This window comes from Engystomops pustulosus, chromosome 9 (genome assembly GCF_040894005.1).
Source record: "Engystomops pustulosus chromosome 9, aEngPut4.maternal, whole genome shotgun sequence".
Taxonomy (NCBI): domain Eukaryota; kingdom Metazoa; phylum Chordata; class Amphibia; order Anura; family Leptodactylidae; genus Engystomops; species Engystomops pustulosus.
In genome coordinates this window covers 62,313,231-62,340,145 of record NC_092419.1, presented here as the reverse complement: position 1 = coordinate 62,340,145, position 26,915 = coordinate 62,313,231, and the positions used below count along the sequence as shown (strand labels likewise).

At 45.0% G+C, this 26,915-nt stretch overlaps 62 pseudogenes; all 62 read right to left on the bottom strand.

Annotated features, from left to right (window-relative positions):
• Positions 1-66: 66 nt before the first annotated feature.
• On the bottom strand, positions 67-185 carry LOC140089979 (5S ribosomal RNA; annotated as a pseudogene).
• Positions 186-254: 69 nt separating this feature from the next.
• On the bottom strand, positions 255-373 carry LOC140091544 (5S ribosomal RNA; annotated as a pseudogene).
• A 636-nt stretch (positions 374-1,009) lies between these two features.
• Positions 1,010-1,128, bottom strand: LOC140094808 (5S ribosomal RNA; annotated as a pseudogene).
• A 70-nt stretch (positions 1,129-1,198) lies between these two features.
• Positions 1,199-1,317, bottom strand: LOC140097132 (5S ribosomal RNA; annotated as a pseudogene).
• Positions 1,318-1,387: 70 nt separating this feature from the next.
• On the bottom strand, positions 1,388-1,506 carry LOC140088771 (5S ribosomal RNA; annotated as a pseudogene).
• Positions 1,507-2,142: 636 nt separating this feature from the next.
• Positions 2,143-2,261, bottom strand: LOC140094402 (5S ribosomal RNA; annotated as a pseudogene).
• An 825-nt stretch (positions 2,262-3,086) lies between these two features.
• On the bottom strand, positions 3,087-3,205 carry LOC140089559 (5S ribosomal RNA; annotated as a pseudogene).
• A 70-nt stretch (positions 3,206-3,275) lies between these two features.
• Positions 3,276-3,394, bottom strand: LOC140098800 (5S ribosomal RNA; annotated as a pseudogene).
• Positions 3,395-3,842: 448 nt separating this feature from the next.
• On the bottom strand, positions 3,843-3,961 carry LOC140089558 (5S ribosomal RNA; annotated as a pseudogene).
• A 637-nt stretch (positions 3,962-4,598) lies between these two features.
• LOC140097015 (5S ribosomal RNA) lies at positions 4,599-4,717 on the bottom strand (annotated as a pseudogene).
• Positions 4,718-4,787: 70 nt separating this feature from the next.
• Positions 4,788-4,906, bottom strand: LOC140093587 (5S ribosomal RNA; annotated as a pseudogene).
• A 259-nt stretch (positions 4,907-5,165) lies between these two features.
• LOC140082545 (5S ribosomal RNA) lies at positions 5,166-5,284 on the bottom strand (annotated as a pseudogene).
• A 258-nt stretch (positions 5,285-5,542) lies between these two features.
• Positions 5,543-5,661, bottom strand: LOC140078951 (5S ribosomal RNA; annotated as a pseudogene).
• Positions 5,662-5,731: 70 nt separating this feature from the next.
• LOC140089967 (5S ribosomal RNA) lies at positions 5,732-5,850 on the bottom strand (annotated as a pseudogene).
• Positions 5,851-6,109: 259 nt separating this feature from the next.
• On the bottom strand, positions 6,110-6,228 carry LOC140082543 (5S ribosomal RNA; annotated as a pseudogene).
• A 1,015-nt stretch (positions 6,229-7,243) lies between these two features.
• LOC140094022 (5S ribosomal RNA) lies at positions 7,244-7,362 on the bottom strand (annotated as a pseudogene).
• Positions 7,363-7,621: 259 nt separating this feature from the next.
• On the bottom strand, positions 7,622-7,740 carry LOC140082542 (5S ribosomal RNA; annotated as a pseudogene).
• Positions 7,741-7,999: 259 nt separating this feature from the next.
• Positions 8,000-8,118, bottom strand: LOC140096831 (5S ribosomal RNA; annotated as a pseudogene).
• A 636-nt stretch (positions 8,119-8,754) lies between these two features.
• On the bottom strand, positions 8,755-8,873 carry LOC140078949 (5S ribosomal RNA; annotated as a pseudogene).
• A 259-nt stretch (positions 8,874-9,132) lies between these two features.
• On the bottom strand, positions 9,133-9,251 carry LOC140098772 (5S ribosomal RNA; annotated as a pseudogene).
• A 636-nt stretch (positions 9,252-9,887) lies between these two features.
• Positions 9,888-10,006, bottom strand: LOC140082063 (5S ribosomal RNA; annotated as a pseudogene).
• A 70-nt stretch (positions 10,007-10,076) lies between these two features.
• On the bottom strand, positions 10,077-10,195 carry LOC140082541 (5S ribosomal RNA; annotated as a pseudogene).
• Positions 10,196-10,643: 448 nt separating this feature from the next.
• LOC140088770 (5S ribosomal RNA) lies at positions 10,644-10,762 on the bottom strand (annotated as a pseudogene).
• Positions 10,763-11,399: 637 nt separating this feature from the next.
• LOC140094401 (5S ribosomal RNA) lies at positions 11,400-11,518 on the bottom strand (annotated as a pseudogene).
• An 825-nt stretch (positions 11,519-12,343) lies between these two features.
• On the bottom strand, positions 12,344-12,462 carry LOC140089557 (5S ribosomal RNA; annotated as a pseudogene).
• Positions 12,463-12,532: 70 nt separating this feature from the next.
• LOC140098799 (5S ribosomal RNA) lies at positions 12,533-12,651 on the bottom strand (annotated as a pseudogene).
• A 448-nt stretch (positions 12,652-13,099) lies between these two features.
• Positions 13,100-13,218, bottom strand: LOC140089556 (5S ribosomal RNA; annotated as a pseudogene).
• A 637-nt stretch (positions 13,219-13,855) lies between these two features.
• On the bottom strand, positions 13,856-13,974 carry LOC140097013 (5S ribosomal RNA; annotated as a pseudogene).
• A 258-nt stretch (positions 13,975-14,232) lies between these two features.
• On the bottom strand, positions 14,233-14,351 carry LOC140083309 (5S ribosomal RNA; annotated as a pseudogene).
• A 70-nt stretch (positions 14,352-14,421) lies between these two features.
• LOC140087921 (5S ribosomal RNA) lies at positions 14,422-14,540 on the bottom strand (annotated as a pseudogene).
• A 258-nt stretch (positions 14,541-14,798) lies between these two features.
• LOC140078948 (5S ribosomal RNA) lies at positions 14,799-14,917 on the bottom strand (annotated as a pseudogene).
• A 70-nt stretch (positions 14,918-14,987) lies between these two features.
• On the bottom strand, positions 14,988-15,106 carry LOC140085222 (5S ribosomal RNA; annotated as a pseudogene).
• Positions 15,107-15,175: 69 nt separating this feature from the next.
• Positions 15,176-15,294, bottom strand: LOC140090365 (5S ribosomal RNA; annotated as a pseudogene).
• A 447-nt stretch (positions 15,295-15,741) lies between these two features.
• Positions 15,742-15,860, bottom strand: LOC140093210 (5S ribosomal RNA; annotated as a pseudogene).
• Positions 15,861-15,930: 70 nt separating this feature from the next.
• Positions 15,931-16,049, bottom strand: LOC140096323 (5S ribosomal RNA; annotated as a pseudogene).
• A 258-nt stretch (positions 16,050-16,307) lies between these two features.
• On the bottom strand, positions 16,308-16,426 carry LOC140094768 (5S ribosomal RNA; annotated as a pseudogene).
• Positions 16,427-17,062: 636 nt separating this feature from the next.
• On the bottom strand, positions 17,063-17,181 carry LOC140097940 (5S ribosomal RNA; annotated as a pseudogene).
• Positions 17,182-17,250: 69 nt separating this feature from the next.
• On the bottom strand, positions 17,251-17,369 carry LOC140094806 (5S ribosomal RNA; annotated as a pseudogene).
• A 448-nt stretch (positions 17,370-17,817) lies between these two features.
• LOC140098018 (5S ribosomal RNA) lies at positions 17,818-17,936 on the bottom strand (annotated as a pseudogene).
• A 70-nt stretch (positions 17,937-18,006) lies between these two features.
• On the bottom strand, positions 18,007-18,125 carry LOC140082062 (5S ribosomal RNA; annotated as a pseudogene).
• Positions 18,126-18,195: 70 nt separating this feature from the next.
• LOC140091820 (5S ribosomal RNA) lies at positions 18,196-18,314 on the bottom strand (annotated as a pseudogene).
• A 635-nt stretch (positions 18,315-18,949) lies between these two features.
• LOC140087449 (5S ribosomal RNA) lies at positions 18,950-19,068 on the bottom strand (annotated as a pseudogene).
• A 69-nt stretch (positions 19,069-19,137) lies between these two features.
• Positions 19,138-19,256, bottom strand: LOC140088769 (5S ribosomal RNA; annotated as a pseudogene).
• Positions 19,257-19,515: 259 nt separating this feature from the next.
• LOC140092305 (5S ribosomal RNA) lies at positions 19,516-19,634 on the bottom strand (annotated as a pseudogene).
• Positions 19,635-19,893: 259 nt separating this feature from the next.
• Positions 19,894-20,012, bottom strand: LOC140096772 (5S ribosomal RNA; annotated as a pseudogene).
• A 445-nt stretch (positions 20,013-20,457) lies between these two features.
• LOC140094767 (5S ribosomal RNA) lies at positions 20,458-20,576 on the bottom strand (annotated as a pseudogene).
• A 69-nt stretch (positions 20,577-20,645) lies between these two features.
• LOC140097939 (5S ribosomal RNA) lies at positions 20,646-20,764 on the bottom strand (annotated as a pseudogene).
• Positions 20,765-20,833: 69 nt separating this feature from the next.
• LOC140094805 (5S ribosomal RNA) lies at positions 20,834-20,952 on the bottom strand (annotated as a pseudogene).
• Positions 20,953-21,400: 448 nt separating this feature from the next.
• LOC140091715 (5S ribosomal RNA) lies at positions 21,401-21,519 on the bottom strand (annotated as a pseudogene).
• Positions 21,520-21,967: 448 nt separating this feature from the next.
• On the bottom strand, positions 21,968-22,086 carry LOC140091577 (5S ribosomal RNA; annotated as a pseudogene).
• A 70-nt stretch (positions 22,087-22,156) lies between these two features.
• Positions 22,157-22,275, bottom strand: LOC140085483 (5S ribosomal RNA; annotated as a pseudogene).
• A 69-nt stretch (positions 22,276-22,344) lies between these two features.
• Positions 22,345-22,463, bottom strand: LOC140097130 (5S ribosomal RNA; annotated as a pseudogene).
• A 70-nt stretch (positions 22,464-22,533) lies between these two features.
• Positions 22,534-22,652, bottom strand: LOC140087448 (5S ribosomal RNA; annotated as a pseudogene).
• A 69-nt stretch (positions 22,653-22,721) lies between these two features.
• On the bottom strand, positions 22,722-22,840 carry LOC140092883 (5S ribosomal RNA; annotated as a pseudogene).
• A 263-nt stretch (positions 22,841-23,103) lies between these two features.
• LOC140089218 (5S ribosomal RNA) lies at positions 23,104-23,222 on the bottom strand (annotated as a pseudogene).
• Positions 23,223-23,292: 70 nt separating this feature from the next.
• On the bottom strand, positions 23,293-23,411 carry LOC140092304 (5S ribosomal RNA; annotated as a pseudogene).
• Positions 23,412-24,048: 637 nt separating this feature from the next.
• On the bottom strand, positions 24,049-24,167 carry LOC140097936 (5S ribosomal RNA; annotated as a pseudogene).
• Positions 24,168-24,236: 69 nt separating this feature from the next.
• Positions 24,237-24,355, bottom strand: LOC140094803 (5S ribosomal RNA; annotated as a pseudogene).
• A 448-nt stretch (positions 24,356-24,803) lies between these two features.
• Positions 24,804-24,922, bottom strand: LOC140091714 (5S ribosomal RNA; annotated as a pseudogene).
• Positions 24,923-25,369: 447 nt separating this feature from the next.
• Positions 25,370-25,488, bottom strand: LOC140095316 (5S ribosomal RNA; annotated as a pseudogene).
• A 69-nt stretch (positions 25,489-25,557) lies between these two features.
• On the bottom strand, positions 25,558-25,676 carry LOC140090964 (5S ribosomal RNA; annotated as a pseudogene).
• A 258-nt stretch (positions 25,677-25,934) lies between these two features.
• LOC140089217 (5S ribosomal RNA) lies at positions 25,935-26,053 on the bottom strand (annotated as a pseudogene).
• Between the last annotated feature and the right edge of the window lie 862 nt (positions 26,054-26,915).

Sequence of the window (26,915 nt, the reverse complement as noted above, 5' to 3'; positions counted from 1 at the left end):
GCTGTTCAATTTGAACCTTCTTTTACTATCTCATAGAGAAACTAACACAATTTTCAGGTTCAAAAAGGTCAACGGAACTTGGGATTCCCAGCCAGTCTCCCATGCTGGTACTTGCCAAGCCTTAAGCTGCATTGCTGCTGCGATCTGACGAGAGCAGGCACATTCAGCTTAGAATGGCCGTTGACAGCAGCTGTTCAATTTGAACCTTCTTTTACTATCTCATAGAGAAACTAACACATTTTCAGGTTCAAAAAGGTCAACAGAACTTGGGATTCCCAGACAGTCTCCCATGCTGGTACTTGCCAAGCCTTAAGCTGCATTGCTGCTGCAATCTGACGAGAGCAGGCACATTCAGCTTAGAATTGCCGTTGACAGCAGCTGTTCATTTTGAACCTTCTTTTACTATCTCATAGAGAAACTAACACAATTTTCAGGTTCAAAAAGGTCACCAGAACTTGGGATTCCAAGCCAGTCTCCCATGCTGGTACTTGCCAAGCCTTAAGCTGCATCGCTGCTGCGATCTGACAAGAGCACGCACATTCAGCTTAGAATGGCCGTTGACAGCAGCTGTTCAATTTGAAAGTTCTTTTACTATCTCATAGAGAAACTAACACAATTTTCAGGTTTCAAAAGGGCAACGGAACTTGGGATTCCCAGCCAGTCTCCCATGCTGTTACTTGCCAAGCATTAAGCTGCATTGCTGCTGCGATCTGGCGAGAGCAGGCACATTCAGCTTAGAATGGCCATTGACAGCAGTTGTTCAATTTGAACCTTCTTCTACTATCTTATATAGAAACTAACACAATTTTCAGGTTCAAAAAGGTCACCAGAACTTGGGATTCCAAGCCAGTCTCCCATGCTGGTACTTGCCAAGCCTTAAGCTGCATTGCTGCTGCAATCTGACGAGAGCAGGCACATTCAGCTTAGAATGGCCGTTGACAGCAGCTGTTCAATTTGAACCTTCTTTTGCTATCTCATAGAGAAACTAACACATTTTCAGGTTCAAAATGGTCAACAGAACTTGGGATTCCCAGCCAGTCTCCCATGCTGGTACTTGCCAAGCCTTAAGCTGCATTGCTGCTGCAATCTGACGAGAGCAGGCACATTCAGCTTAGAATTGCCGTTGACAGCAGCTGTTCAATTTGAACCTTCTTTTACTATCTCATAGAGAAACTAACACAATTTTCAGGTTCAAAAAGGTCAACAGAACTTGGGATTCCCAGCCAGTCTCCCATGCTGGTACTTGCCAAGCCTTAAGCTGCATCGCTGCTGCGATCTGACAAGAGCACGCACATTCAGCTTAGAATGGCCGTTGACAGCAGCTGTTCAATTTGAACCTTCTTTTACTATCTCATAGAGAAACTAACACAATTTTCAGGTTCAAAAAGGTCAACGGAACTTGGGATTCCCAGCCAGTCTCCCATGCTGGTACTTGCCAAGCCTTAAGCTGCATTGCTGCTGCGATCTGACAAGAGCAGGCACATTCAGCTTAGAATGGCCGTTGACAGCAGCATTTCAAATTGAACCTTCTTTTACTATCTCATAGAGAAACTAAAACAATTTTCAAGTTCAAAAAGGTCAACAGAACTTGGGATTCCCAGCCAGTCTCCCATGCTGGAACTTGCCAAGCCTTAAGCTGCATCGCTGCTGCGATCTGACAAGAGCACGCACATTCAGCTTAGAATGGCCGTTGACAGCAGCTGTTCAATTTGAAAGTTCTTTTACTATCTCATAGAGAAACTAACACAATTTTCAGGTTCAAAAAGGGCAACGGAACTTGGGATTCCCAGCCAGTCTCCCATGCTGGTACTTGCCAAGCCTTAAGCTTCATTGCTGCTGCGATCTGGCGAGAGCAGGCACATTCAGCTTAGAATGGCCATTGACAGCAGTTGTTCAATTTGAACCTTCTTCTACTATCTTATATAGAAACTAACACAATTTTCAGGTTCAAAAAGGTCACCAGAACTAGGGATTCCAAGCCAGTCTCCCATGCTGGTACTTGCCAAGCCTTAAGCTGCATTGCTGCTTCGATCTGACGAGAGCAGGCACATTCAGCTTAGAATGGCCGTTGACAGCAGCTGTTCAATTTGAACCTTCTTTTACTATCTCATAGAGAAACTAACACAATTTCAGGTTCAAAAAGGTCAACAGAACTTGGGATTCCCAGCCAGTCTCCCATGCTGGTACTTGCCAAGCCTTAAGCTGCATTGCTGCTGCGATCTGACAAGAGCAGGCACATTCAGCTTAGAATGGCCATTGACAGCAGTTGTTCAATTTGAACCTTCTTCTACTATCTCATATAGAAACTAACACAATTTTCAGGTTCAAAAAGGTCACCAGAACTTGGGATTCCAAGCCAGTCTCCCATGCTGGAACTTGCCAAGCCTTAAGCTGCATCGCTGCTGCGATCTGACAAGAGCACGCACATTCAGCTTAGAATGGCCGTTGACAGCAGCTGTTCAATTTGAAAGTTCTTTTACTATCTTATAGAGAAACTAACACAATTTTCAGGTTCAAAAAGGGCAACAGAACTTGGGATTCCCAGCCAGTCTCCCATGCTGGTACTTGCCAAGCCTTAAGCTGCATTGCTGCTGCGATCTGGCAAGAGCAGGCACATTCAGCTTAGAATGGCCATTGACAGCAGTTGTTCAATTTGAACCTTCTTCTACTATCTTATATAGAAAATAACACAATTTTCAGGTTCAAAAAGGTCACCAGAACTTGGGATTCCAAGCCAGTCTCCCATGCTGGTACTTGCCAAGCCTTAAGCTGCATTGCTGCTGCAATCTGACAAGAGCAGGCACATTCAGCTTAGAATGGCCGTTGACAGCAGCTGTTCAATTTGAACCTTCTTTTGCTATCTCATAGAGAAACTAACACAATTTTCAGGTTCAAAAAGGTCACCAGAACTTGGGATTCCAAGCCAGTTTCCCATGCTGGTACTTGCCAAGCCTTAAGCTGCATCGCTGCTGCGATCTGACAAGAGCACGCACATTCAGCTTAGAATGGCCGTTGACAGCAGCTGTTCAATTTGAACCTTCTTTTACTATCTCATAGAGAAACTAACACATTTTCAGGTTCAAAAAGGTCAACAGAACTTGGGATTCCCAGCCAGTCTCCCATGCTGGTACTTGCCAAGCCTTAAGCTGCATTGCTGCTGCAATCTGACGAGAGCAGGCACATTCAGCTTAGAATGGCCGTTGACAGCAGCTGTTCAATTTGAACCTTCTTTTACTATCTCATAGAGAAACTAACACAATTTTCAGGTTCAAAAAGGTCAACGGAACTTGGGATTCCCAGCCAGTCTCCCATGCTGGTACTTGCCAAGCCTTAAGCTGCATTGCTGCTGCGATCTGGCAAGAGCAGGCACATTCAGCTTAGAATGGCCATTGACAGCAGTTGTTCAATTTGAACCTTCTTCTACTATCTTATATAGAAACTAACACAATTTTAAGGTTCAAAAAGGTCACCAGAACTTGGGATTCCAAGCCAGTCTCCCATGCTGGTACTTGCCAAGCCTTAAGCTGCATTGCTGCTGCAATCTGACAAGAGCAGGCACATTCAGCTTAGAATGGCCGTTGACAGCAGCTGTTCAATTTGAACCTTCTTTTGCTATCTCATAGAGAAACTAACACAATTTTCAGGTTCAAAAAGGTCACCAGAACTTGGGATTCCAAGCCAGTCTCCCATGCTGGTACTATGCCAAGCCTTAAGCTGCATCGCTGCTGCGAACTCACAAGAGCACGCACATTCAGCTTAGAATGGCCGTTGACAGCAGCTGTTCAATTTGAACCTTCTTTTACTATCTCATAGAGAAACTAACACATTTTCAGGTTCAAAAAGGTCAACAGAACTTGGGATTCCCAGCCAGTCTCCCATGCTGGTACTTGCCAAGCCTTAAGCTGCATTGCTGCTGCAATCTGACGAGAGCAGGCACATTCAGCTTAGAATGGCCGTTGACAGCAGCTGTTCAATTTGAACCTTCTTTTACTATCTCATAGAGAAACTAACACAATTTTCAGGTTCAAAAAGGTCAACGGAACTTGGGATTCCCAGCCAGTCTCCAACGCTGGTACTTGCCAAGCCTTAAGCTGCATTGCTGCTGCGATCTGGCAAGAGCAGGCACATTCAGCTTAGAATGGCCATTGACAGCAGTTGTTCAATTTGAACCTTCTTCTACTATCTTATATAGAAACTAACACAATTTTAAGGTTCAAAAAGGTCACCAGAACTTGGGATTCCAAGCCAGTCTCCCATGCTGGTACTTGCCAAGCCTTAAGCTGCATTGCTGCTGCAATCTGACAAGAGCAGGCACATTCAGCTTAGAATGGCCGTTGACAGCAGCTGTTCAATTTGAACCTTCTTTTGCTATCTCATAGAGAAACTAACACAATTTTCAGGTTCAAAAAGGTCACCAGAACTTGGGATTCCAAGCCAGTCTCCCATGCTGGTACTTGCCAAGCCTTAAGCTGCATCGCTGCTGCGATCTCACAAGAGCACGCACATACAGCTTAGAATGGCCGTTGACAGCAGTTGTTTAATTTGAACCTTCTTTTACTATCTCATAGAGAAACTAACACAATTTTCAGGTTCAAAAAGGGCAACGGAACTTGGGATTCCCAGCCAGTCTCCCATGCTGGTACTTGCCAAGCCTTAAGCTGCATTGCTGCTGCGATCTGACGAGAGCTGGCACATTCAGCTTAGAATGGCCATTGACAGCAACTGTTCAATTTGAACCTTCTTTTGCTATCTCATAGAGAAACTAACACAATTTTCAGGTTCAAAACGGTCAACGGAACTTGGGATTCCCAGCCAGTCTCCCATGCTGGTACTTGCCAAGCCTTAAGCTGCATTGCTGCTGCAATCTGACGAGAGCAGGCACATTCAGCTTAGAATTGCCGTTGACAGCAGCTATTCAATTTGAACCTTCTTTTACTATCTCATAGAGAAACTAACACAATTTTCAGGTTCAAAAAGGTCAACAGAACTTGGGATTCCCAGCCAGTCTCCCATGCTGGTACTTGCCAAGCCTTAAGCTGCATCGCTGCTGCGATCTGAAAAGAGCACACACATTCAGCTTAGAATGGCCGTTGACAGCAGTTGTTCAATTTGAACCTTCTTCTACTATCTCATAGAGAAACTAACACAATTTTCAGGTTCAAAAAGGTCAACGGAACTTGGGATTCCCAGCCAGTCTCCCATGCTGGTACTTGCCAAGCCTTAAGCTGCATTGCTGCTGCGATCTGACGAGAGCAGGCACATTCAGCTTAGAATGGCCATTGACAGCAGCTGTTCAATTTGAACCTTCTTTTGCTATCTCATAGAGAAACTAACACAATTTTCAGGTTCAAAAAGTTCACCAGAACTTGGGATTCCAAGCCATTCTCCCATGCTGGTACTTGCCAAGCCTTAAGCTGCATCGCTGCTGCGATCTGACAAGAGCACGCACATTCAGCTTAGAATGGCCGTTGACAGCAGCTGTTCATTTTGAACCTTCTTTCACTATCTCATAGAGAAACTAACACATTTTCAGGTTCAAAAAGGTCAACAGAACTTGGGATTCCCAGCCAGTCTCCCATGCTGGTACTTGCCAAGCCTTAAGCTGCATTGCTGCTGCGATCTGACGAGAGCAGGCACATTCAGCTTAGAATGGCCGTTGACAGCAGCTGTTCAATTTGAACCTTCTTTTACTATCTCATAGAGAAACTAACACAATTTTCAGGTTCAAAAAGGTCAACGGAACTTGGGATTCCCAGCCAGTCTCCCATGCTGGTACTTGCCAAGCCTTAAGCTGCATTGCTGCTGCGATCTGACGAGAGCAGGCACATTCAGCTTAGAATGGCCGTTGACAGCAGCTGTTCAATTTGAACCTTCTTTTACTATCTCATAGAGAAACTAACACAATTTTCAGGTTCAAAAAAGTCACCAGAACTTGGGATTCCCAGCCAGTCTCCCATGCTGGTACTTGCCAAGCCTTAAGCTGCATCGCTGCTGCGATCTGACAAGAGCACGCACATTCAGCTTAGAATGGCCATTGACAGCAGCTGTTCAATTTGAACCTTCTTTTACTATCTCATAGAGAAACTAACAAAATTTTCAGGTTCAAAAAGGTCAACGGAACTTGGGATTCCCAGCCAGTCTCCCATGCTGGTACTTGCCAAGCCTTAAGCTGCATTGCTGCTGCGATCTGACGAGAGCAGGCACATTCAGCTTAGAATGGCCATTGACAGCAGTTGTTCAATTTGAACCTTCTTCTACTATCTCATATAGAAACTAACACAATTTTCAGGTTCAAAAAGGTCACCAGAACTTGGGATTCCAAGCCAGTCTCCCATGCTGGTACTTGCCAAGCCTTAAGCTGCATCGCTGCTGCGATCTGACAAGAGCACGCACATTCAGCTTAGAATGGCCGTTGACAGCAGCTGTTCAATTTGAACCTTCTTTTACTATCTCATAGAGAAACTAACACAATTTTCAGGTTCAAAAAGGGCAACGGAACTTGGGATTCCCAGCCAGTCTCCCATGCTGGTACTTGCCAAGCCTTAAGCTGCATTGCTGCCGCGATCTGGCGAGAGCAGGCACATTCAGCTTAGAATGGCCATTGACAGCAGCTGTTCAATTTGAACCTTCTTCTACTATCTTATATAGAAACTAACACAATTTTCAGGTTCAAAAAGGTCACCAGAACTTGGGATTCCCAGCCAGTCTCCCATGCTGGTACATGCCAAGCCTTAAGCTGCATTGCTGCTGCGATCTGGCGAGAGCAGGCACATTCAGCTTAGAATGGCCATTGACAGCAGTTGTTCAATTTGAACCTTCTTCTACTATCTCATAGAGAAACTAACACAATTTTCAGGTTCAAAAAGGTCACCAGAACTTGGGATTCCCAGCCAGTCTCCCATGCTGGTACTTGCCAAGCCTTAAGCTGCATCGCTGCTGCGATCTGAGAAGAGCACGCACATTCAGCTTAGAATTGCCGTTGACAGCAGCTTTTCAATTTGAACCTTCTTTTACTATCTCATACAGAAACTAACACAATTTTCAGGTTCAAAAAAGTCACCAGAACTTGGGATTCCCAGCCAGTCTCCCATGCTGGTACTTGCCAAGCCTTAAGCTGCATCGCTGCTGCGATCTGACAAGAGCACGCACATTCAGCTTAGAATGGCCGTTGACAGAAGCTGTTCAATTTGAACCTTCTTTTACTATCTCATAGAGAAACTAACACAATTTTCAGGTTCAAAAAGATCAACGGAACTTGGGATTCCCAGCCAGTCTCCCATGCTGGTACTTGCCAAGCCTTAAGCTGCATTGCTGCTGCGATCTGACAAGAGCAGGCACATTCAGCTTAGAATGGCCGTTGACAGCAGCATTTCAAATTGAACCTTCTTTTACTATCTCATAGAGAAACCAAAACAATTTTCAAGTTCAAAAACGTCAACAGAACTTGGGATTCCCAGCCAGTCTCCCATGCTGGAACTTGCCAAGCCTTAAGCTGCATCGCTGCTGCGATCTGACAAGAGCACGCACATTCAGCTTAGAATGGCCGTTGACAGCAGCTGTTCAATTTGAACCTTCTTTTACTATCTCATAGAGAAACTAACACAATTTTCAGGTTCAAAAAGGTCAACGGAACTTGGGATTCCCAGCCAGTCTCCCATGCTGGTACTTGCCAAGCCTTAAGCTGCATTGCTGCTGCGATCTGACGAGAGCAGGCACATTCAGCTTAGAATGGCCATTGACAGCAGTTGTTCAATTTGAACCTTCTTCTACTATCTCATATAGAAACTAACACAATTTTCAGGTTCAAAAAGGTCACTAGAACTTGGGATTCCAAGCCAGTCTCCCATGCTGGTACTTGCCAAGCCTTAAGCTGCATCGCTGCTGCGATCTGACAAGAGCACGCACATTCAGCTTAGAATGGCCGTTGACAGCAGCTGTTCAATTTGAACCTTCTTTTACTATCTCATAGAGAAACTAACACAATTTTCAGGTTCAAAAAGGGCAACGGAACTTGGGATTCCCAGCCAGTCTCCCATGCTGGTACTTGCCAAGCCTTAAGCTGCATTGCTGCTGCGATCTGGCGAGAGCAGGCACATTCAGCTTAGAATGGCCATTGACAGCAGTTGTTCAAATTGAACCTTCTTCTACTATCTTATATAGAAACTAACACAATTTTCAGGTTCAAAAAGGTCACCAGAACTTGGGATTCCCAGCCAGTCTCCCATGCTGGTACATGCCAAGCCTTAAGCTGCATTGCTGCTGCGATCTGGCGAGAGCAGGCACATTCAGCTTAGAATGGCCATTGACAGCAGTTGTTCAATTTGAACCTTCTTCTACTATCTCATAGAGAAACTAACACAATTTTCAGGTTCAAAAAGGTCACCAGAACTTGGGATTCCCAGCCAGTCTCCCATGCTGGTACTTGCCAAGCCTTAAGCTGCATCGCTGCTGCGATCTGAGAAGAGCACGCACATTCAGCTTAGAATTGCCGTTGACAGCAGCTTTTCAATTTGAACCTTCTTTTACTATCTCATACAGAAACTAACACAATTTTCAGGTTCAAAAAGGTCAACGGAATTTGGGATTCACAGCCAGTCTCCCATGCTGGTACTTGCCAAGCCTTAAGATGCATCACTGCTGCGATCTGACAAGAGCACGCACATTCAGCTTAGAATGGCCGTTGACAGCAGCTGTTCAATTTGAACCTTCTTTTACTATCTCATAGAGAAACTAACACATTTTCAGGTTCAAAAAGGTCAACAGAACTTGGGATTCCCAGCCAGTCTCCCATGCTGGTACTTGCCAAGCCTTAAGCTGCATTGCTGCTGCGATCTGACGAGAGCAGGCACATTCAGCTTAGAATGGCCGTTGACAGCAGCTGTTCAATTTGAACCTTCTTTTACTATCTCATAGAGAAACTAACACAATTTTCAGGTTCAAAAAAGTCACCAGAACTTGGGATTCCCAGCCAGTCTCCGATGCTGGTACTTGCCAAGCCTTAAGCTGCATCGCTGCTGCGATCTGACAAGAGCATGCACATTCAGCTTAGAATGGCCGTTGACAGCAGCTGTTCAATTTGAACCTTCTTTTACTATCTAATAGAGAAACTAACACAATTTTCAGGTTCAAAAAGGTCAACGGAACTTGGGATTCCCAGCCAGTCTCCCATGCTGGTACTTGCCAAGCCTTAAGCTGCATTGCTGCTGCGATCTGACAAGAGCAGGCACATTCAGCTTAGAATGGCAGTTGACAGCAGCATTTCAAATTGAACCTTCTTTTACTATCTCATAGAGAAACCAAAACAATTTTCAAGTTCAAAAACGTCAACAGAACTTGGGATTCGCAGCCAGTCTCCCATGCTGGAACTTGCCAAGCCTTAAGCTGCATCGCTGCTGCGATCTGACAAGAGCACGCACATTCAGCTTAGAATGGCCGTTGACAGCAGCTGTTCTATTTGAACCTTCTTTTACTATCTCATAGAGAAACTAACACAATTTTCAGGTTCAAAAAGGGCAACGGAACTTGGGATTCCCCGCCAGTCTCACATGCTGGTACTTGCCAAGCCTTAAGCTGCATTGCTGCTGTGATCTGGCGAGAGCAGGGACATTCAGCTTAGAATGGCCATTGACAGCAGTTGTTCAATTTGAACCTTCTTCTACTATCTTATATAGAAACTAACACAATTTTCAGGTTCAAAAAGGTCACCAGAACTTGGGATTCCAAGCCAGTCTCCCATGCTGGTACTTGCCAAGCCTTAAGCTGCATCGCTGCTGCGATCTGACAAGAGCACGCACATTCAGCTTAGAATGGCCGTTGACAGCAGCTGTTCAATTTGAACCTTCTTTTACTATCTCATAGAGAAACTAACACATTTTCAGGTTCAAAAAGGTCAACAGAACTTGGGATTCCCAGCCAGTCCCCCATGCTGGTACTTGCCAAGCCTTAAGCTGCATTGCTGCTGCGATCTGACGAGAGCAGGCACATTCAGCTTAGAATGGCCGTTGACAGCAGCTGTTCAATTTGAACCTTCTTTTACTATCTCATAGAGAAACTAACACAATTTTCAGGTTCAAAAAGGTCAACGGAACTTGGGATTCCCAGCCAGTCTCCCATGCTGGTACTTGCCAAGCCTTAAGCTGCATTGCTGCTGCGATCTGACGAGAGCAGGCACATTCAGCTTAGAATGGCCATTGACAGCAGTTGTTCAATTTGAACCTTCTTCTACTATCTCATATAGAAACTAACACAATTTTCAGGTTCAAAAAGGTCACCAGAACTTGGGATTCCCAGCCAGTCTCCCATGGTGGTACTTGCCAAACCTTAAGCTGCATCGCTGCTGCGATCTGACAAGAGCACACACATTCAGCTTAGAATGGCCGTTGACAGCAGTTGTTCAATTTGAACCTTCTTCTACTATCTCATAGAGAAACTAACACAGTTTTCAGGTTCAAAAAAGTCACCAGAACTTGGGATTCCCAGCCAGTCTCCCATGCTGGTACTTGCCAAGCCTTAAGCTGCATCGCTGCTGCAATCTGACAAGAGCACGCACATTCAGCTTAGAATGGCCGTTGACAGCAGCTGTTCAATTTGAACCTTCTTTTACTATCTCATAGAGAAACTAACACAATTTTCAGGTTCATAAAGGTCAACGGAACTTGGGATTCCCAGCCAGTCTCCCATGCTGGTACTTGCCAAGCCTTAAGCTGCATTGCTGCTGCGATCTGACAAGAGCAGGCACATTCAGCTTAGAATGGCCGTTGACAGCAGCATTTCAAATTGAACCTTCTTTTACTATCTCATAGAGAAACTAAAACAATTTTCAAGTTCAAAAAGGTCAACAGAACTTGGGATTCCCAGCCAGTCTCCCATGCTGGAACTTGCCAAGCCTTAAGCTGCATCGCTGCTGCGATCTGACAAGAGCACGCACATTCAGCTTAGAACGGCCGTTGACAGCAGCTGTTCAATTTGAAAGTTCTTTTACTATCTCATAGAGAAACTAACACAATTTTCAGGTTCAAAAAGGGCAACGGAACTTGGGATTCCCAGCCAGTCTCCCATGCTGGTACTTGCCAAGCCTTAAGCTTCATTGCTGCTGCGATCTGGCGAGAGCAGGCACATTCAGCTTAGAATGGCCATTGACAGCAGTTGTTCAATTTGAACCTTCTTCTACTATCTTATATAGAAACTAACACAATTTTCAGGTTCAAAAAGGTCACCAGAACTAGGGATTCCAAGCCAGTCTCCCATGCTGGTACTTGCCAAGCCTTAAGCTGCATTGCTGCTTCGATCTGACGAGAGCAGGCACATTCAGCTTAGAATGGCCGTTGACAGCAGCTGTTCAATTTGAACCTTCTTTTACTATCTCATAGAGAAACTAACACAATTTTCAGGTTCAAAAAGGTCAACAGAACTTGGGATTCCCAGCCAGTCTCCCATGCTGGTACTTGCCAAGCCTTAAGCTGCATTGCTGCTGCGATCTGACAAGAGCAGGCACATTCAGCTTAGAATGGCCATTGACAGCAGTTGTTCAATTTGAACCTTCTTCTACTATCTCATATAGAAACTAACACAATTTTCAGGTTCAAAAAGGTCACCAGAACTTGGGATTCCAAGCCAGTCTCCCATGCTGGTACTTGCCAAGCCTTAAGCTGCATCGCTGCTGCGATCTGACAAGAGCACGCACATTCAGCTTAGAATGGCCGTTGACAGCAGCTGTTCAATTTGAAAGTTCTTTTACTATCTCATAGAGAAACTAACACAATTTTCAGGTTCAAAAAGGGCAACAGAACTTGGGATTCCCAGCCAGTCTCCCATGCTGGTACTTGCCAAGCCTTAAGCTGCATTGCTGCTGCGATCTGGCAAGAGCAGGCACATTCAGCTTAGAATGGCCATTGACAGCAGTTGTTCAATTTGAACCTTCTTCTACTATCTTATATAGAAAATAACACAATTTTCAGGTTCAAAAAGGTCACCAGAACTTGGGATTCCAAGCCAGTCTCCCATGCTGGTACTTGCCAAGCCTTAAGCTGCATTGCTGCTGCAATCTGACAAGAGCAGGCACATTCAGCTTAGAATGGCCGTTGACAGCAGCTGTTCAATTTGAACCTTCTTTTGCTATCTCATAGAGAAACTAACACAATTTTCAGGTTCAAAAAGGTCACCAGAACTTGGGATTCCAAGCCAGTTTCCCATGCTGGTACTTGCCAAGCCTTAAGCTGCATCGCTGCTGCGATCTGACAAGAGCACGCACATTCAGCTTAGAATGGCCGTTGACAGCAGCTGTTCAATTTGAACCTTCTTTTACTATCTCATAGAGAAACTAACACATTTTCAGGTTCAAAAAGGTCAACAGAACTTGGGATTCCCAGCCAGTCTCCCATGCTGGTACTTGCCAAGCCTTAAGCTGCATTGCTGCTGCAATCTGACGAGAGCAGGCACATTCAGCTTAGAATGGCCGTTGACAGCAGCTGTTCAATTTGAACCTTCTTTTACTATCTCATAGAGAAACTAACACAATTTTCAGGTTCAAAAAGGTCAACGGAACTTGGGATTCCCAGCCAGTCTCCCATGCTGGTACTTGCCAAGCCTTAAGCTGCATTGCTGCTGCGATCTGGCAAGAGCAGGCACATTCAGCTTAGAATGGCCATTGACAGCAGTTGTTCAATTTGAACCTTCTTCTACTATCTTATATAGAAACTAACACAATTTTAAGGTTCAAAAAGGTCACCAGAACTTGGGATTCCAAGCCAGTCTCCCATGCTGGTACTTGCCAAGCCTTAAGCTGCATTGCTGCTGCAATCTGACAAGAGCAGGCACATTCAGCTTAGAATGGCCGTTGACAGCAGCTGTTCAATTTGAACCTTCTTTTGCTATCTCATAGAGAAACTAACACAATTTTCAGGTTCAAAAAGGTCACCAGAACTTGGGATTCCAAGCCAGTCTCCCATGCTGGTACTATGCCAAGCCTTAAGCTGCATCGCTGCTGCGAACTCACAAGAGCACGCACATTCAGCTTAGAATGGCCGTTGACAGCAGCTGTTCAATTTGAACCTTCTTTTACTATCTCATAGAGAAACTAACACATTTTCAGGTTCAAAAAGGTCAACAGAACTTGGGATTCCCAGCCAGTCTCCCATGCTGGTACTTGCCAAGCCTTAAGCTGCATTGCTGCTGCAATCTGACGAGAGCAGGCACATTCAGCTTAGAATGGCCGTTGACAGCAGCTGTTCAATTTGAACCTTCTTTTACTATCTCATAGAGAAACTAACACAATTTTCAGGTTCAAAAAGGTCAACGGAACTTGGGATTCCCAGCCAGTCTCCCACGCTGGTACTTGCCAAGCCTTAAGCTGCATTGCTGCTGCGATCTGGCAAGAGCAGGCACATTCAGCTTAGAATGGCCATTGACAGCAGTTGTTCAATTTGAACCTTCTTCTACTATCTTATATAGAAACTAACACAATTTTAAGGTTCAAAAAGGTCACCAGAACTTGGGATTCCAAGCCAGTCTCCCATGCTGGTACTTGCCAAGCCTTAAGCTGCATTGCTGCTGCAATCTGACAAGAGCAGGCACATTCAGCTTAGAATGGCCGTTGACAGCAGCTGTTCAATTTGAACCTTCTTTTGCTATCTCATAGAGAAACTAACACAATTTTCAGGTTCAAAAAGGTCACCAGAACTTGGGATTCCAAGCCAGTCTCCCATGCTGGTACTTGCCAAGCCTTAAGCTGCATCGCTGCTGCGATCTCACAAGAGCACGCACATACAGCTTAGAATGGCCGTTGACAGCAGTTGTTTAATTTGAACCTTCTTTTACTATCTCATAGAGAAACTAACACAATTTTCAGGTTCAAAAAGGGCAACGGAACTTGGGATTCCCAGCCAGTCTCCCATGCTGGTACTTGCCAAGCCTTAAGCTGCATTGCTGCTGCGATCTGACGAGAGCTGGCACATTCAGCTTAGAATGGCCATTGACAGCAACTGTTCAATTTGAACCTTCTTTTGCTATCTCATAGAGAAACTAACACAATTTTCAGGTTCAAAAAGGTCACCAGAACTTGGGATTCCAAGCCAGTCTCCCATGCTGGTACTTGCCAAGCCTTAAGCTGCATCGCTGCTGCGATCTGACAAGCGCACGCACATTCAGCTTAGAATGGCCGTTGACAGCAGCTGTTCAATTTGAACCTTCTTTTACTATCTCATAGAGAAACTAACACATTTTCAGGTTCAAAAATGTCAACAGAACTTGGGATTCCCAGCCAGTCTCCCATGCTGGTACTTGCCAAGCCTTAAGCTGCATTGCTGCTGCGATCTGACGAGAGCAGGCACATTCAGCTTAGAATGGCCGTTGACAGCAGCTGTTCAATTTGAACCTTCTTTTACTATCTCATAGAGAAACTAACACAATTTTCAGGTTCAAAAAGGTCAACGGAACTTGGGATTCCCAGCCAGTCTCCCATGCTGGTACTTGCCAAGCCTTAAGCTGCATTGCTGCTGCGATCTGGCGAGAGCAGGCACATTCAGCTTAGAATGGCCGTTGACAGCAGTTGTTCAATTTGAACCTTCTTCTACTATCTTATATAGAAACTAACACAATTTTCAGGTTCAAAAAGGTCACCAGAACTTGGGATTCCAAGCCAGTCTCCCATGCTGGTACTTGCCAAGCCTTAAGCTGCATCGCTGCTGCGATCTGACAAGCGCACGCACATTCAGCTTAGAATGGCCGTTGACAGCAGCTGTTCAATTTGAACCTTCTTTTACTATCTCATAGAGAAACTAACACATTTTCAGGTTCAAAAAGGTCAACAGAACTTGGGATTCCCAGCCAGTCTCCCATGCTGGTACTTGCCAAGCCTTAAGCTGCATTGCTGCTGCGATCTGACGAGAGCAGGCACATTCAGCTTAGAATGGCCGTTGACAGCAGCTGTTCAATTTGAACCTTCTTTTACTATCTCATAGAGAAACTAACACAATTTTCAGGTTCAAAAAGGTCAACGGAACTTGGGATTCCCAGCCAGTCTCCCATGCTGGTACTTGCCAAGCCTTAAGCTGCATTGCTGCTGCGATCTGACGAGAGCAGGCACATTCAGCTTAAAATGGCCGTTGACAGCAGCTGTTCTATTTGAACCTTCTTTTACTATCTCATAGAGAAACTAACACATTTTCAGGTTCAAAAAGGTCAACAGAACTTGGGATTCCCAGCCAGTCTCCCATGCTGGTACTTGCCAAGCCTTAAGCTGCATTGCTGCTGCGATCTGGCGAGAGCAGGCACATTCAGCTTAGAATGGCCGTTGACAGCAGTTGTTCAATTTGAACCTTCTTCTACTATCTTATATAGAAACTAACACAATTTTCAGGTTCAAAAAGGTCACCAGAACTTGGGATTCCAAGCCAGTCTCCCATGCTGGTACTTGCCAAGCCTTAAGCTGCATTGCTGCTGCAATCTGACAAGAGCAGGCACATTCAGCTTAGAATGGCCGTTGACAGCAGCTGTTCAATTTGAACCTTCTTTTGCTATCTCATAGAGAAACTAACACAATTTTCAGGTTCAAAAAGGTCACCAGAACTTGGGATTCCAAGCCAGTCTCCCATGCTGGTACTTGCCAAGCCTTAAGCTGCATCGCTGCTGCGATCTGACAAGAGCACGCACATTCAGCTTAGAATGGCCATTGACAGCAGCTGTTCAATTTGAACCTTCTTTTACTATCTCATAGAGAAACTAACACATTTTCAGGTTCAAAAAGGTCAACAGAACTTGGGATTCCCAGCCAGTCTCCCATGCTGGTACTTGCCAAGCCTTAAGCTGCAATGCTGCTGCGATCTGACGAGAGCAGGCACATTCAGCTTAGAATGGCCGTTGACAGCAGCTCTTCAATTTGAACCTTCTTTTGCTATCTCATAGAGAAACTAACACAATTTTCAGGTTCAAAAAGGTCAACGGAACTTGGGATTCCCAGCCAGTCTCCCATGCTGGTACTTGCCAAGCCTTAAGCTGCATTGCTGCTGCAATCTGACAAGAGCAGGCACATTCAGCTTAGAATGGCCGTTGACAGCAGCTGTTCAATTTGAACCTTCTTTTGCTATCTCATAGAGAAACTAACACAATTTTCAGGTTCAAAAAGGTCACCAGAACTTGGGATTCCAAGCCAGTCTCCCATGCTGGTACTTGCCAAGCCTTAAGCTGCATCGCTGCTGCGATCTGACAAGAGCACACACATTCAGCTTAGAATGGCCGTTGACAGCAGCTGTTCAATTTGAACCTTCTTTTACTATCTCATAGAGAAACTAACACATTTTCAGGTTCAAAAAGGTCAACAGAACTTGGGATTCCCAGCCAGTCTCCCATGCTGGTACTTGCCAAGCCTTAGGCTGCATTGCTGCTGCGATCTGACGAGAGCAGGCACACTCAGCTTAGAATGGCCGTTGACAGCAGCTGTTCAATTTGAACCTTCTTTTACTATCTCATAGAGAAACTAACACATTTTCAGGTTCAAAAAGGTCACCAGAACTTGGGATTCCAAGCCAGTCTCCCATGCTGGTACTTGCCAAGCCTTAAGCTGCATCGCTGCTGCGATCTGACAAGAGCACGCACATTCAGCTTAGAATGGCCGTTGACAGCAGCTGTTCAATTTGAAAGTTCTTTTACTATCTCATAGAGAAACTAACACAATTTTCAGGTTCAAAAAGGGCAACGGAACTTGGGATTCCCAGCCAGTCTCCCATGCTGTTACTTGCCAAGCATTAAGCTGCATTGCTGCTGCGATCTGGCGAGAGCAGGCACATTCAGCTTAGAATGGCCATTGACAGCAGTTGTTCAATTTGAACCTTCTTCTACTATCTTATATAGAAACTAACACAATTTTCAGGTTCAAAAAGGTCACCAGAACTTGGGATTCCAAGCCAGTCTCCCATGCTGGTACTTGCCAAGCCTTAAGCTGCATTGCTGCTGCAATCTGACAAGAGCAGGCACATTCAGCTTAGAATGGCCGTTGACAGCAGCTGTTCAATTTGAACCTTCTTTTGCTATCTCATAGAGAAACTAACACAATTTTCAGGTTCAAAAAGGTCACCAGAACTTGGGATTCCAAGCCAGTCTCCCATGCTGGTACTTGCCAAGCCTTAAGCTGCATTGCTGCTGCGATCTGACGAGAGCAGGCACATTCAGCTTAGAATGGCCGTTGACAGCAGCTGTTCAATTTGAACCTTCTTTTACTATCTCATAGAGAAACTAACACATTTTCAGGTTCAAAATGGTCAACAGAACTTGGGATTCCCAGCCAGTCTCCCATGCTGGTACTTGCCAAGCCTTAAGCTGCATTGCTGCTGCAATCTGACGAGAGCAGGCACATTCAGCTTAGAATTGCCGTTGACAGCAGCTGTTCAATTTGAACCTTCTTTTACTATCTCATAGAGAAACTAACACAATTTTCAGGTTCAAAAAGGTCAACAGAACTTGGGATTCCCAGCCAGTCTCCCATGCTGGTACTTGCCAAGCCTTAAGCTGCATCGCTGCTGCGATCTGAAAAGAGCACACACATTCAGCTTAGAATGGCCGTTGACAGCAGTTGTTCAATTTGAACCTTCTTCTACTATCTCATAGAGAAACTAACACAATTTTCAGGTTCAAAAAGGTCACCAGAACTTGGGATTCCCAGCCAGTCTCCCATGCTGGTACTTGCCAAGCCTTAAGCTGCATCGCTGCTGCGATCTGACAAGAGCACGCACATTCAGCTCAGAATTGCCGTTGACAGCAGCTGTTCAATTTGAACCTACTTTTACTATCTCATAGAGAAAATAACACAATTTTCAGGTTCAAAAAGGTCAACGGAATTTGGGATTCCCAGCCAGTCTCCCATGCTGGTACTTGCCAAGCCTTAGGCTGCATTGCTGCTGCGATCTGACGAGAGCAGGCACATTCAGCTTAGAATGGCCGTTGACAGCAGCTGTTCAATTTGAACCTTCTTTTACTATCTCATAGAGAAACTAACACAATTTTCAGGTTAAAAAAGGTCAACAGAACTTGGGATTCCCAGCCAGTCCCCCATGCTGGTACTTGCCAAGCCTTAAGCTGCATTGCTGCTGCGATCTGACGAGAGCAGGCACATTCAGCTTAGAATGGCCGTTGACAGCAGCTGTTCAATTTGAACCTTCTTTTACTATCTCATAGAGAAACTAACACAATTTTCAGGTTCAAAAAGGTCAACGGAACTTGGGATTCCCCGCCAGTCTCCCATGCTGGTACTTGCCAAGCCTTAAGCTGCATTGCTGCTGCGATCTGACGAGAGCAGGCACATTCAGCTTAGAATTGCCGTTGACAGCAGCTGTTCAATTTGAACCTTCTTTTACTATCTCATAGAGAAACTAACACATTTTCAGGTTCAAAAAGGTCAACAGAACTTGTGATTCCCAGCCAGTCTCCCATGCTGGTACTTGCCAAGCCTTAAGCTGCATCGCTGCTGCGATCTGACAAGAGCACACACATTCAGCTTAGAATGGCCGTTGACAGCAGTTGTTCAATTTGAACCTTCTTCTACTATCTCATATAGAAACTAACACAATTTTCAGGTTCAAAAAGGTCACCAGAACTTGGGATTCCAAGCCAGTCTCCCATGCTGGTACTTGCCAAGCCTTAAGCTGCATTGCTGCTGCGATCTGACAAGAGCAGGCACATTCAGCTTAGAATGGCCGTTGACAGCAGCATTTCAAATTGAACCTTCTTTTACTATCTCATAGAGAAACTAAAACAATTTTCAAGTTCAAAAAGGTCAACAGAACTTGGGATTCCCAGCCAGTCTCCATGCTGGAACTTGCCAAGCCTTAAGCTGCATCGCTGCTGCGATCTGACAAGAGCACGCACATTCAGCTTAGAATGGCCGTTGACAGCAGCTGTTCAATTTGAACCTTCTTTTACTATCTCATAGAGAAACTAACACAATTTTCAGGTTCAAAAAGGTCAACAGAACTTGGGATTCCCAGCCAGTCTCCCATGCTGGTACTTGCCAAGCCTTAAGCTGCATTGCTGCTGCGATCTGACGAGAGCAGGCACATTCAGCTTAGAACGGCCGTTGACAGCAGCTGTTCAATTTGAACCTTCTTTTACTATCTCATAGAGAAACTAACACAATTTTCAGGTTCAAAAGGTCAACGGAACTTGGGATTCCCAGCCAGTCTCCCATGCTGGTACTTGCCAAGCCTTAAGCTGCATTGCTGCTGCGATCTGACAAGAGCAGGCACATTCAGCTTAGAATGGCCGTTGACAGCAGCATTTCAAATTGAACCTTCTTTTACTATCTCATAGAGAAACTAAAACAATTTTCAAGTTCAAAAAGGTCAACAGAACTTGGGATTCCCAGCCAGTCTCCCATGCTGGAACTTGCCAAGCCTTAAGCTGCATCGCTGCTGCGATCTGACAAGAGCACGCAAATTCAGCTTAGAATGGCCGTTGACAGCAGCTCTTCAATTTGAACCTTCTTTTGCTATCTCATAGAGAAACTAACACAATTTTCAGGTTCAAAAAGGTCAACGGAACTTGGGATTCCCAGCCAGTCTCCCATGCTGGTACTTGCCAAGACTTAAGCTGCATTGCTGCTGCGATCTGACGAGAGCAGGCACATTCAGCTTAGAATGGCCATTGACAGCAGTTGTTCAATTTGAACCTTCTTCTACTATCTCATATAGAAACTAACACAATTTTCAGGATCAAAAAGGTCACCAGAACTTGGGATTCCAAGCCAGTCTCCCATGCTGGTACTTGCCAAGCCTTAAGCTGCATCGCTGCTGCGATCTGACAAGAGCACGCACATTCAGCTTAGAATAGCCGTTGACAGCAGCTGTTCAATTTGAAAGTTCTTTTACTATCTCATAGAGAAACTAACACAATTTTCAGGTTCAAAAAGGGCAACGGAACTTGGGATTCCCAGCCAGTCTCCCATGCTGGTACTTGCCAAGACTTAAGCTGCATTGCTGCTGCGATCTGACGAGAGCAGGCACATTCAGCTTAGAATGGCCATTGACAGCAGTTGTTCAATTTGAACCTTCTTCTACTATCTTATATAGAAACTAACACAATTTTCAGGTTCAAAAAGGTCAACAGAACTTGGGATTCCAAGCCAGTCTCCCATGCTGGTACCTGCCAAGCCTTAAGCTGCATTGCTGCTGCAATCTGACAAGAGCAGGCACATTCAGCTTAGAATGGCCGTTGACAGCAGCTGTTCAATTTGAACCTTCTTTTGCTATCTCATAGAGAAACTAACACAATTTTCAGGTTCAAAAAGGTCACCAGAACTTGGGATTCCAAGCCAGTCTCCCATGCTGGTACTTGCCAAGCCTTAAGCTGCATCGCTGCTGCGATCTGACAAGAGCACACACATTCAGCTTAGAATGGCCGTTGACAGCAGCTGTTCAATTTGAACCTTCTTTTACGATCTCATAGAGAAACTAACATTTTCAGGTTCAAAAAGGTCAACAGAACTTGGGATTCCCAGCCAGTCTCCCATGCTGGTACTTGCCAAGCCTTAGGCTGCATTGCTGCTGCGATCTGACGAGAGCAGGCACACTCAGCTTAGAATGGCCGTTGACAGCAGTTGTTCAATTTGAACCTTCTTTTACTATCTCATAGAGAAACTAACACATTTTCAGGTTCAAAAAGGTCACCAGAACTTGGGATTCCAAGCCAGTCTCCCATGCTGGTACTTGCCAAGCCTTAAGCTGCATTGCTGCTGCGATCTGACGAGAGCAGGCACATTCAGCTTAGAATGGCCGTTGACAGCAGCTGTTCAATTTGAACCTTCTTTTACTATCTCATAGAGAAACTAACACATTTTCAGGTTCAAAATGGTCAACAGAACTTGGGATTCCCAGCCAGTCTCCCATGCTGGTACTTGCCAAGCCTTAAGCTGCATTGCTGCTGCAATCTGACGAGAGCAGGCACATTCAGCTTAGAATTGCCGTTGACAGCAGCTGTTCAATTTGAACCTTCTTTTACTATCTCATAGAGAAACTAACACAATTTTCAGGTTCAAAAAGGTCACCAGAACTTGGGATTCCCAGCCAGTCTCCCATGCTGGTACTTGCCAAGCCTTAAGCTGCATCGCTGCTGCGATCTGAAAAGAGCACACACATTCAGCTTAGAATGGCCGTTGACAGCAGTTGTTCAATTTGAACCTTCTTCTACTATCTCATAGAGAAACTAACACAATTTTCAGGTTCAAAAAGGTCACCAGAACTTGGGATTCCCAGCCAGTCTCCCATGCTGGTACTTGCCAAGCCTTAAGCTGCATCGCTGCTGCGATCTGACAAGAGCACGCACATTCAGCTTAGAATTGCCGTTGACAGCAGCTTTTCAATTTGAACCTTCTTTTACTATCTCATACAGAAACTAACACAATTTTCAGGTTCAAAAAGGTCAACGGAACTTGGGATTCCCAGCCAGTCTCCCATGCTGGTACTTGCCAAGCCTTAGGCTGCATTGCTGCTGCGATCTGACGAGAGCAGGCACATTCAGCTTAGAATGGCCATTGACAGCAGCTGTTCAATTTGAACCTTCTTTTACTATCTCATAGAGAAACTAACACAATTTTCAGGTTCAAAGAGGTCAACAGAACTTGGGATTCCCAGCCAGTCTCCCATGCTGGTACTTGCCAAGCCTTAAGCTGCATCGCTGCTGCGATCTGACAAGAGCACACACATTCAGCTTAGAATGGCCGTTGACAGCAGTTGTTCAATTTGAACCTTCTTCTACTATCTCATAGAGAAACTAACACAATTTTCAGGTTCAAAAAAGTCACCAGAACTTGGGATTCCCAGCCAGTCTCCCATGCTGGTACTTGCCAAGCCTTAAGCTGCATCGCTGCTGCGATCTGACAAGAGCACACACATTCAGCTTAGAATGGCCGTTGACAGCAGCTGTTCAATTTGAACCTACTTTTACTATCTCATAGAGAAAATAACACAATTTTCAGGTTCAAAAAGGTCAACGGAATTTGGGATTCCCAGCCAGTCTCCCATGCTGGTACTTGCCAAGCCTTAAGCTGCATTGCTGCTGCGATCTGACGAGAGCAGGCACATTCAGCTTAGAATGGCCGTTGACAGCAGCTGTTCAATTTGAACCTTCTTTTACTATCTCATAGAGAAACTAACACAATTTTCAGGTTAAAAAAGGTCAACAGAACTTGGGATTCCCAGCCAGTCTCCCATGCTGGTACTTGCCAAGCCTTAAGCTGCATTGCTGCTGCGATCTGACGAGAGCAGGCACATTCAGCTTAGAATTGCCGTTGACAGCAGCTGTTCAATTTGAACCTTCTTTTACTATCTCATAGAGAAACTAACACATTTTCAGGTTCAAAAAGGTCAACAGAACTTGGGATTCCCAGCCAGTCTCCCATGCTGGTACTTGCCAAGCCTTAAGCTGCATCGCTGCTGCGATCTGACAAGAGCACGCACATTCAGCTTAGAATGGCCGTTGACAGCAGCTGTTCAATTTGAACCTTCTTTTACTATCTCATAGAGAAACTAACACAATTTTCAGGTTCAAAAAGGTCAACAGAACTTGGGATTCCCAGCCAGTCTCCCATGCTGGTACTTGCCAAGCCTTAAGCTGCATTGCTGCTGCGATCTGACGAGAGCAGGCACATTCAGCTTAGAACGGCCGTTGACAGCAGCTGTTCAATTTGAACCTTCTTTTACTATCTCATAGAGAAACTAACACAATTTTCAGGTTCAAAAGGTCAACGGAACTTGGGATTCCCAGCCAGTCTCCCATGCTGGTACTTGCCAAGCCTTAAGCTGCATTGCTGCTGCGATCTGAAAAGAGCAGGCACATTCAGCTTAGAATGGCCGTTGACAGCAGCATTTCAAATTGAAATGTCCTTTTTTTACTATCTCATAGAGAAACTAAAACAATTTTCAAGTTCAAAAAGGTCAACAGAACTTGGGATTCCCAGCCAGTCTCCCATGCTGGAACTTGCCAAGCCTTAAGCTGCATCGCTGCTGCGATCTGACAAGAGCACGCAAATTCAGCTTAGAATGGCCGTTGACAGCAGCTGTTCAATTTGAACCTTCTTTTACTATCTCATAGAGAAACTAACACAATTTTCAGGTTCAAAAAGGTCAACAGAACTTGGGATTCCCAGCCAGTCTCCCATGCTGGTACTTGCCAAGCCTTAAGCTGCATTGCTGCTACGATCTGACGAGAGCAGGCACATTCAGCTTAGAATGGCCGTTGACAGCAGCTCTTCAATTTGAACCTTCTTTTGCTATCTCATAGAGAAACTAACACAATTTTCAGGTTCAAAAAGGTCAACGGAACTTGGGATTCCCAGCCAGTCTCCCATGCTGGTACTTGCCAAGACTTAAGCTGCATTGCTGCTGCGATCTGACGAGAGCAGGCACATTCAGCTTAGAATGGCCATTGACAGCAGTTGTTCAATTTGAACCTTCTTCTACTATCTCATAAAGAAACTAACACAATTTTCAGGATCAAAAAGGTCACCAGAACTTGGGATTCCAAGCCAGTCTCCCATGCTGGTACTTGCCAAGCCTTAAGCTGCATCGCTGCTGCGATCTGACAAGAGCACGCACATTCAGCTTAGAATAGCCGTTGACAGCAGCTGTTCAATTTGAAAGTTCTTTTACTATCTCATAGAGAAACTAACACAATTTTCAGGTTCAAAAAGGGCAACGGAACTTGGGATTCCCAGCCAGTCTCCCATGCTGTTACTTGCCAAGCATTAAGCTGCATTGCTGCTGCGATCTGGCGAGAGCAGGCACATTCAGCTTAGAATGGCCATTGACAGCAGTTGTTCAATTTGAACCTTCTTCTACTATCTTATATAGAAACTAACACAATTTTCAGGTTCAAAAAGGTCACCAGAACTTGGGATTCCAAGCCAGTCTCCCATGCTGGTACTTGCCAAGCCTTAAGCTGCATTGCTGCTGCAATCTGACAAGAGCAGGCACATTCAGCTTAGAAAGGCCGTTGACAGCAGCTGTTCAATTTGAACCTTCTTTTGCTATCTCATAGAGAAACTAACACAATTTTCAGGTTCAAAAAGGTCACCAGAACTTGGGATTCCAAGCCAGTCTCCCATGCTGGTACTTGCCAAGCCTTAAGCTGCATTGCTGCTGCGATCTGACGAGAGCAGGCACATTCAGCTTAGAATGGCCGTTGACAGCAGTTGTTCAATTTGAACCTTCTTTTACTATCTCATAGAGAAACTAACACATTTTCAGGTTCAAAATGGTCAACAGAACTTGGGATTCCCAGCCAGTCTCCCATGCTGGTACTTGCCAAGCCTTAAGCTGCATTGCTGCTGCAATCTGACGAGAGCAGGCACATTCAGCTTAGAATTGCCGTTGACAGCAGCTGTTCAATTTGAACCTTCTTTTACTATCTCATAGAGAAACTAACACAATTTTCAGGTTCAAAAAGGTCAACAGAACTTGGGATTCCCAGCCAGTCTCCCATGCTGGTACTTGCCAAGCCTTAAGCTGCATCGCTGCTGCGATCTGAAAAGAGCACACACATTCAGCTTAGAATGGCCGTTGACAGCAGTTGTTCAATTTGAACCTTCTTCTACTATCTCATAGAGAAACTAACAGAATTTTCAGGTTCAAAAAGGTCACCAGAACTTGGGATTCCCAGCCAGTCTCCCATGCTGGTACTTGCCAAGCCTTAAGCTGCATCGCTGCTGCGATCTGACAAGAGCACGCACATTCAGCTTAGAATTGCCGTTGACAGCAGCTTTTCAATTTGAACCTTCTTTTACTATCTCATACAGAAACTAACACAATTTTCAGGTTCAAAAAGGTCAACGGAACTTGGGATTCCCAGCCAGTCTCCCATGCTGGTACTTGCCAAGCCTTAGGCTGCATTGCTGCTGCGATCTGACGAGAGCAGGCACATTCAGCTTAGAATGGCCATTGACAGCAGCTGTTCAATTTGAACCTTCTTTTACTATCTCATAGAGAAACTAACACAATTTTCAGGTTCAAAGAGGTCAACAGAACTTGGGATTCCCAGCCAGTCTCCCATGCTGGTACTTGCCAAGCCTTAAGCTGCATCGCTGCTGCAATCTGACAAGAGCACACACATTCAGCTTAGAATGGCCGTTGACAGCAGTTGTTCAATTTGAACCTTCTTCTACTATCTCATAGAGAAACTAACACAATTTTCAGGTTCAAAAAAGTCACCAGAACTTGGGATTCCCAGCCAGTCTCCCATGCTGGTACTTGCCAAGCCTTAAGCTGCATCGCTGCTGCGATCTGACAAGAGCACACACATTCAGCTTAGAATGGCCGTTGACAGCAGCTGTTCAATTTGAACCTTCTTTTACTATCTCATAGAGAAACTAACACATTTTCAGGTTCAAAAAGGTCAATAGAACTTGGGATTCCCAGCCAGTCTCCCATGCTGGTACTTGCCAAGCCTTAAGCTGCATTGCTGCTGCGATCTGACGAGAGCAGGCACATTCAGCTTAGAATTGCCGTTGACAGCAGCTGTTCAATTTGAACCTTCTTTTACTATCTCATAGAGAAACTAACACATTTTCAGGTTCAAAAAGGTCAACAGAACTTGGGATTCCCAGCCAGTCTCCCATGCTGGTACTTGCCAAGCCTTAAGCTGCATTGCTGCTGCGATCTGACAAGAGCAGGCACATTCAGCTTAGAATGGCCGTTGACAGCAGCATTTCAAATTGAACCTTCTTTTACTATCTCATAGAGAAACTAAAACAATTTTCAAGTTCAAAAAGGTCAACAGAACTTGGGATTCCCAGCCAGTCTCCATGCTGGAACTTGCCAAGCCTTAAGCTGCATCGCTGCTGCGATCTGACAAGAGCACGCACATTCAGCTTAGAATGGCCGTTGACAGCAGCTGTTCAATTTGAACCTTCTTTTACTATCTCATAGAGAAACTAACACAATTTTCAGGTTCAAAAAGGTCAACAGAACTTGGGATTCCCAGCCAGTCTCCCATGCTGGTACTTGCCAAGCCTTAAGCTGCATTGCTGCTACGATCTGACGAGAGCAGGCACATTCAGCTTAGAATGGCCGTTGACAGCAGCTCTTCAATTTGAACCTTCTTTTGCTATCTCATAGAGAAACTAACACAATTTTCAGGTTCAAAAAGGTCACCAGAACTTGGGATTCCAAGCCAGTCTCCCATGCTGGTACTTGCCAAGCCTTAAGCTGCATTGCTGCTGCGATCTGACAAGAGCAGGCACATTCAGCTTAGAATGGCCGTTGACAGCAGCATTTCAAATTGAACCTTCTTTTACTATCTCATAGAGAAACTAAAACAATTTTCAAGTTCAAAAAGGTCAACAGAACTTGGGATTCCCAGCCAGTCTCCATGCTGGAACTTGCCAAGCCTTAAGCTGCATCGCTGCTGCGATCTGACAAGAGCACGCACATTCAGCTTAGAATGGCCGTTGACAGCAGCTGTTCAATTTGAACCTTCTTTTACTATCTCATAGAGAAACTAACACAATTTTCAGGTTCAAAAAGGTCAACAGAACTTGGGATTCCAAGCCAGTCTCCCATGCTGGTACTTGCCAAGCCTTAAGCTGCATCGCTGCTGCGATCTGACAAGAGCACGCACATTCAGCTTAGAATAGCCATTGACAGCAGCTGTTCAATTTGAAAGTTCTTTTACTATCTCATAGAGAAACTAACACAATTTTCAGGTTCAAAAAGGGCAACGGAACTTGGGATTCCCAGCCAGTCTCCCATGCTGTTACTTGCCAAGCATTAAGCTGCATTGCTGCTGCGATCTGGCGAGAGCAGGCACATTCAGCTTAGAATGGCCATTGACAGCAGTTGTTCAATTTGAACCTTCTTCTACTATCTTATATAGAAACTAACACAATTTTCAGGTTCAAAAAGGTCAACAGAACTTGGGATTCCAAGCCAGTCTCCCAT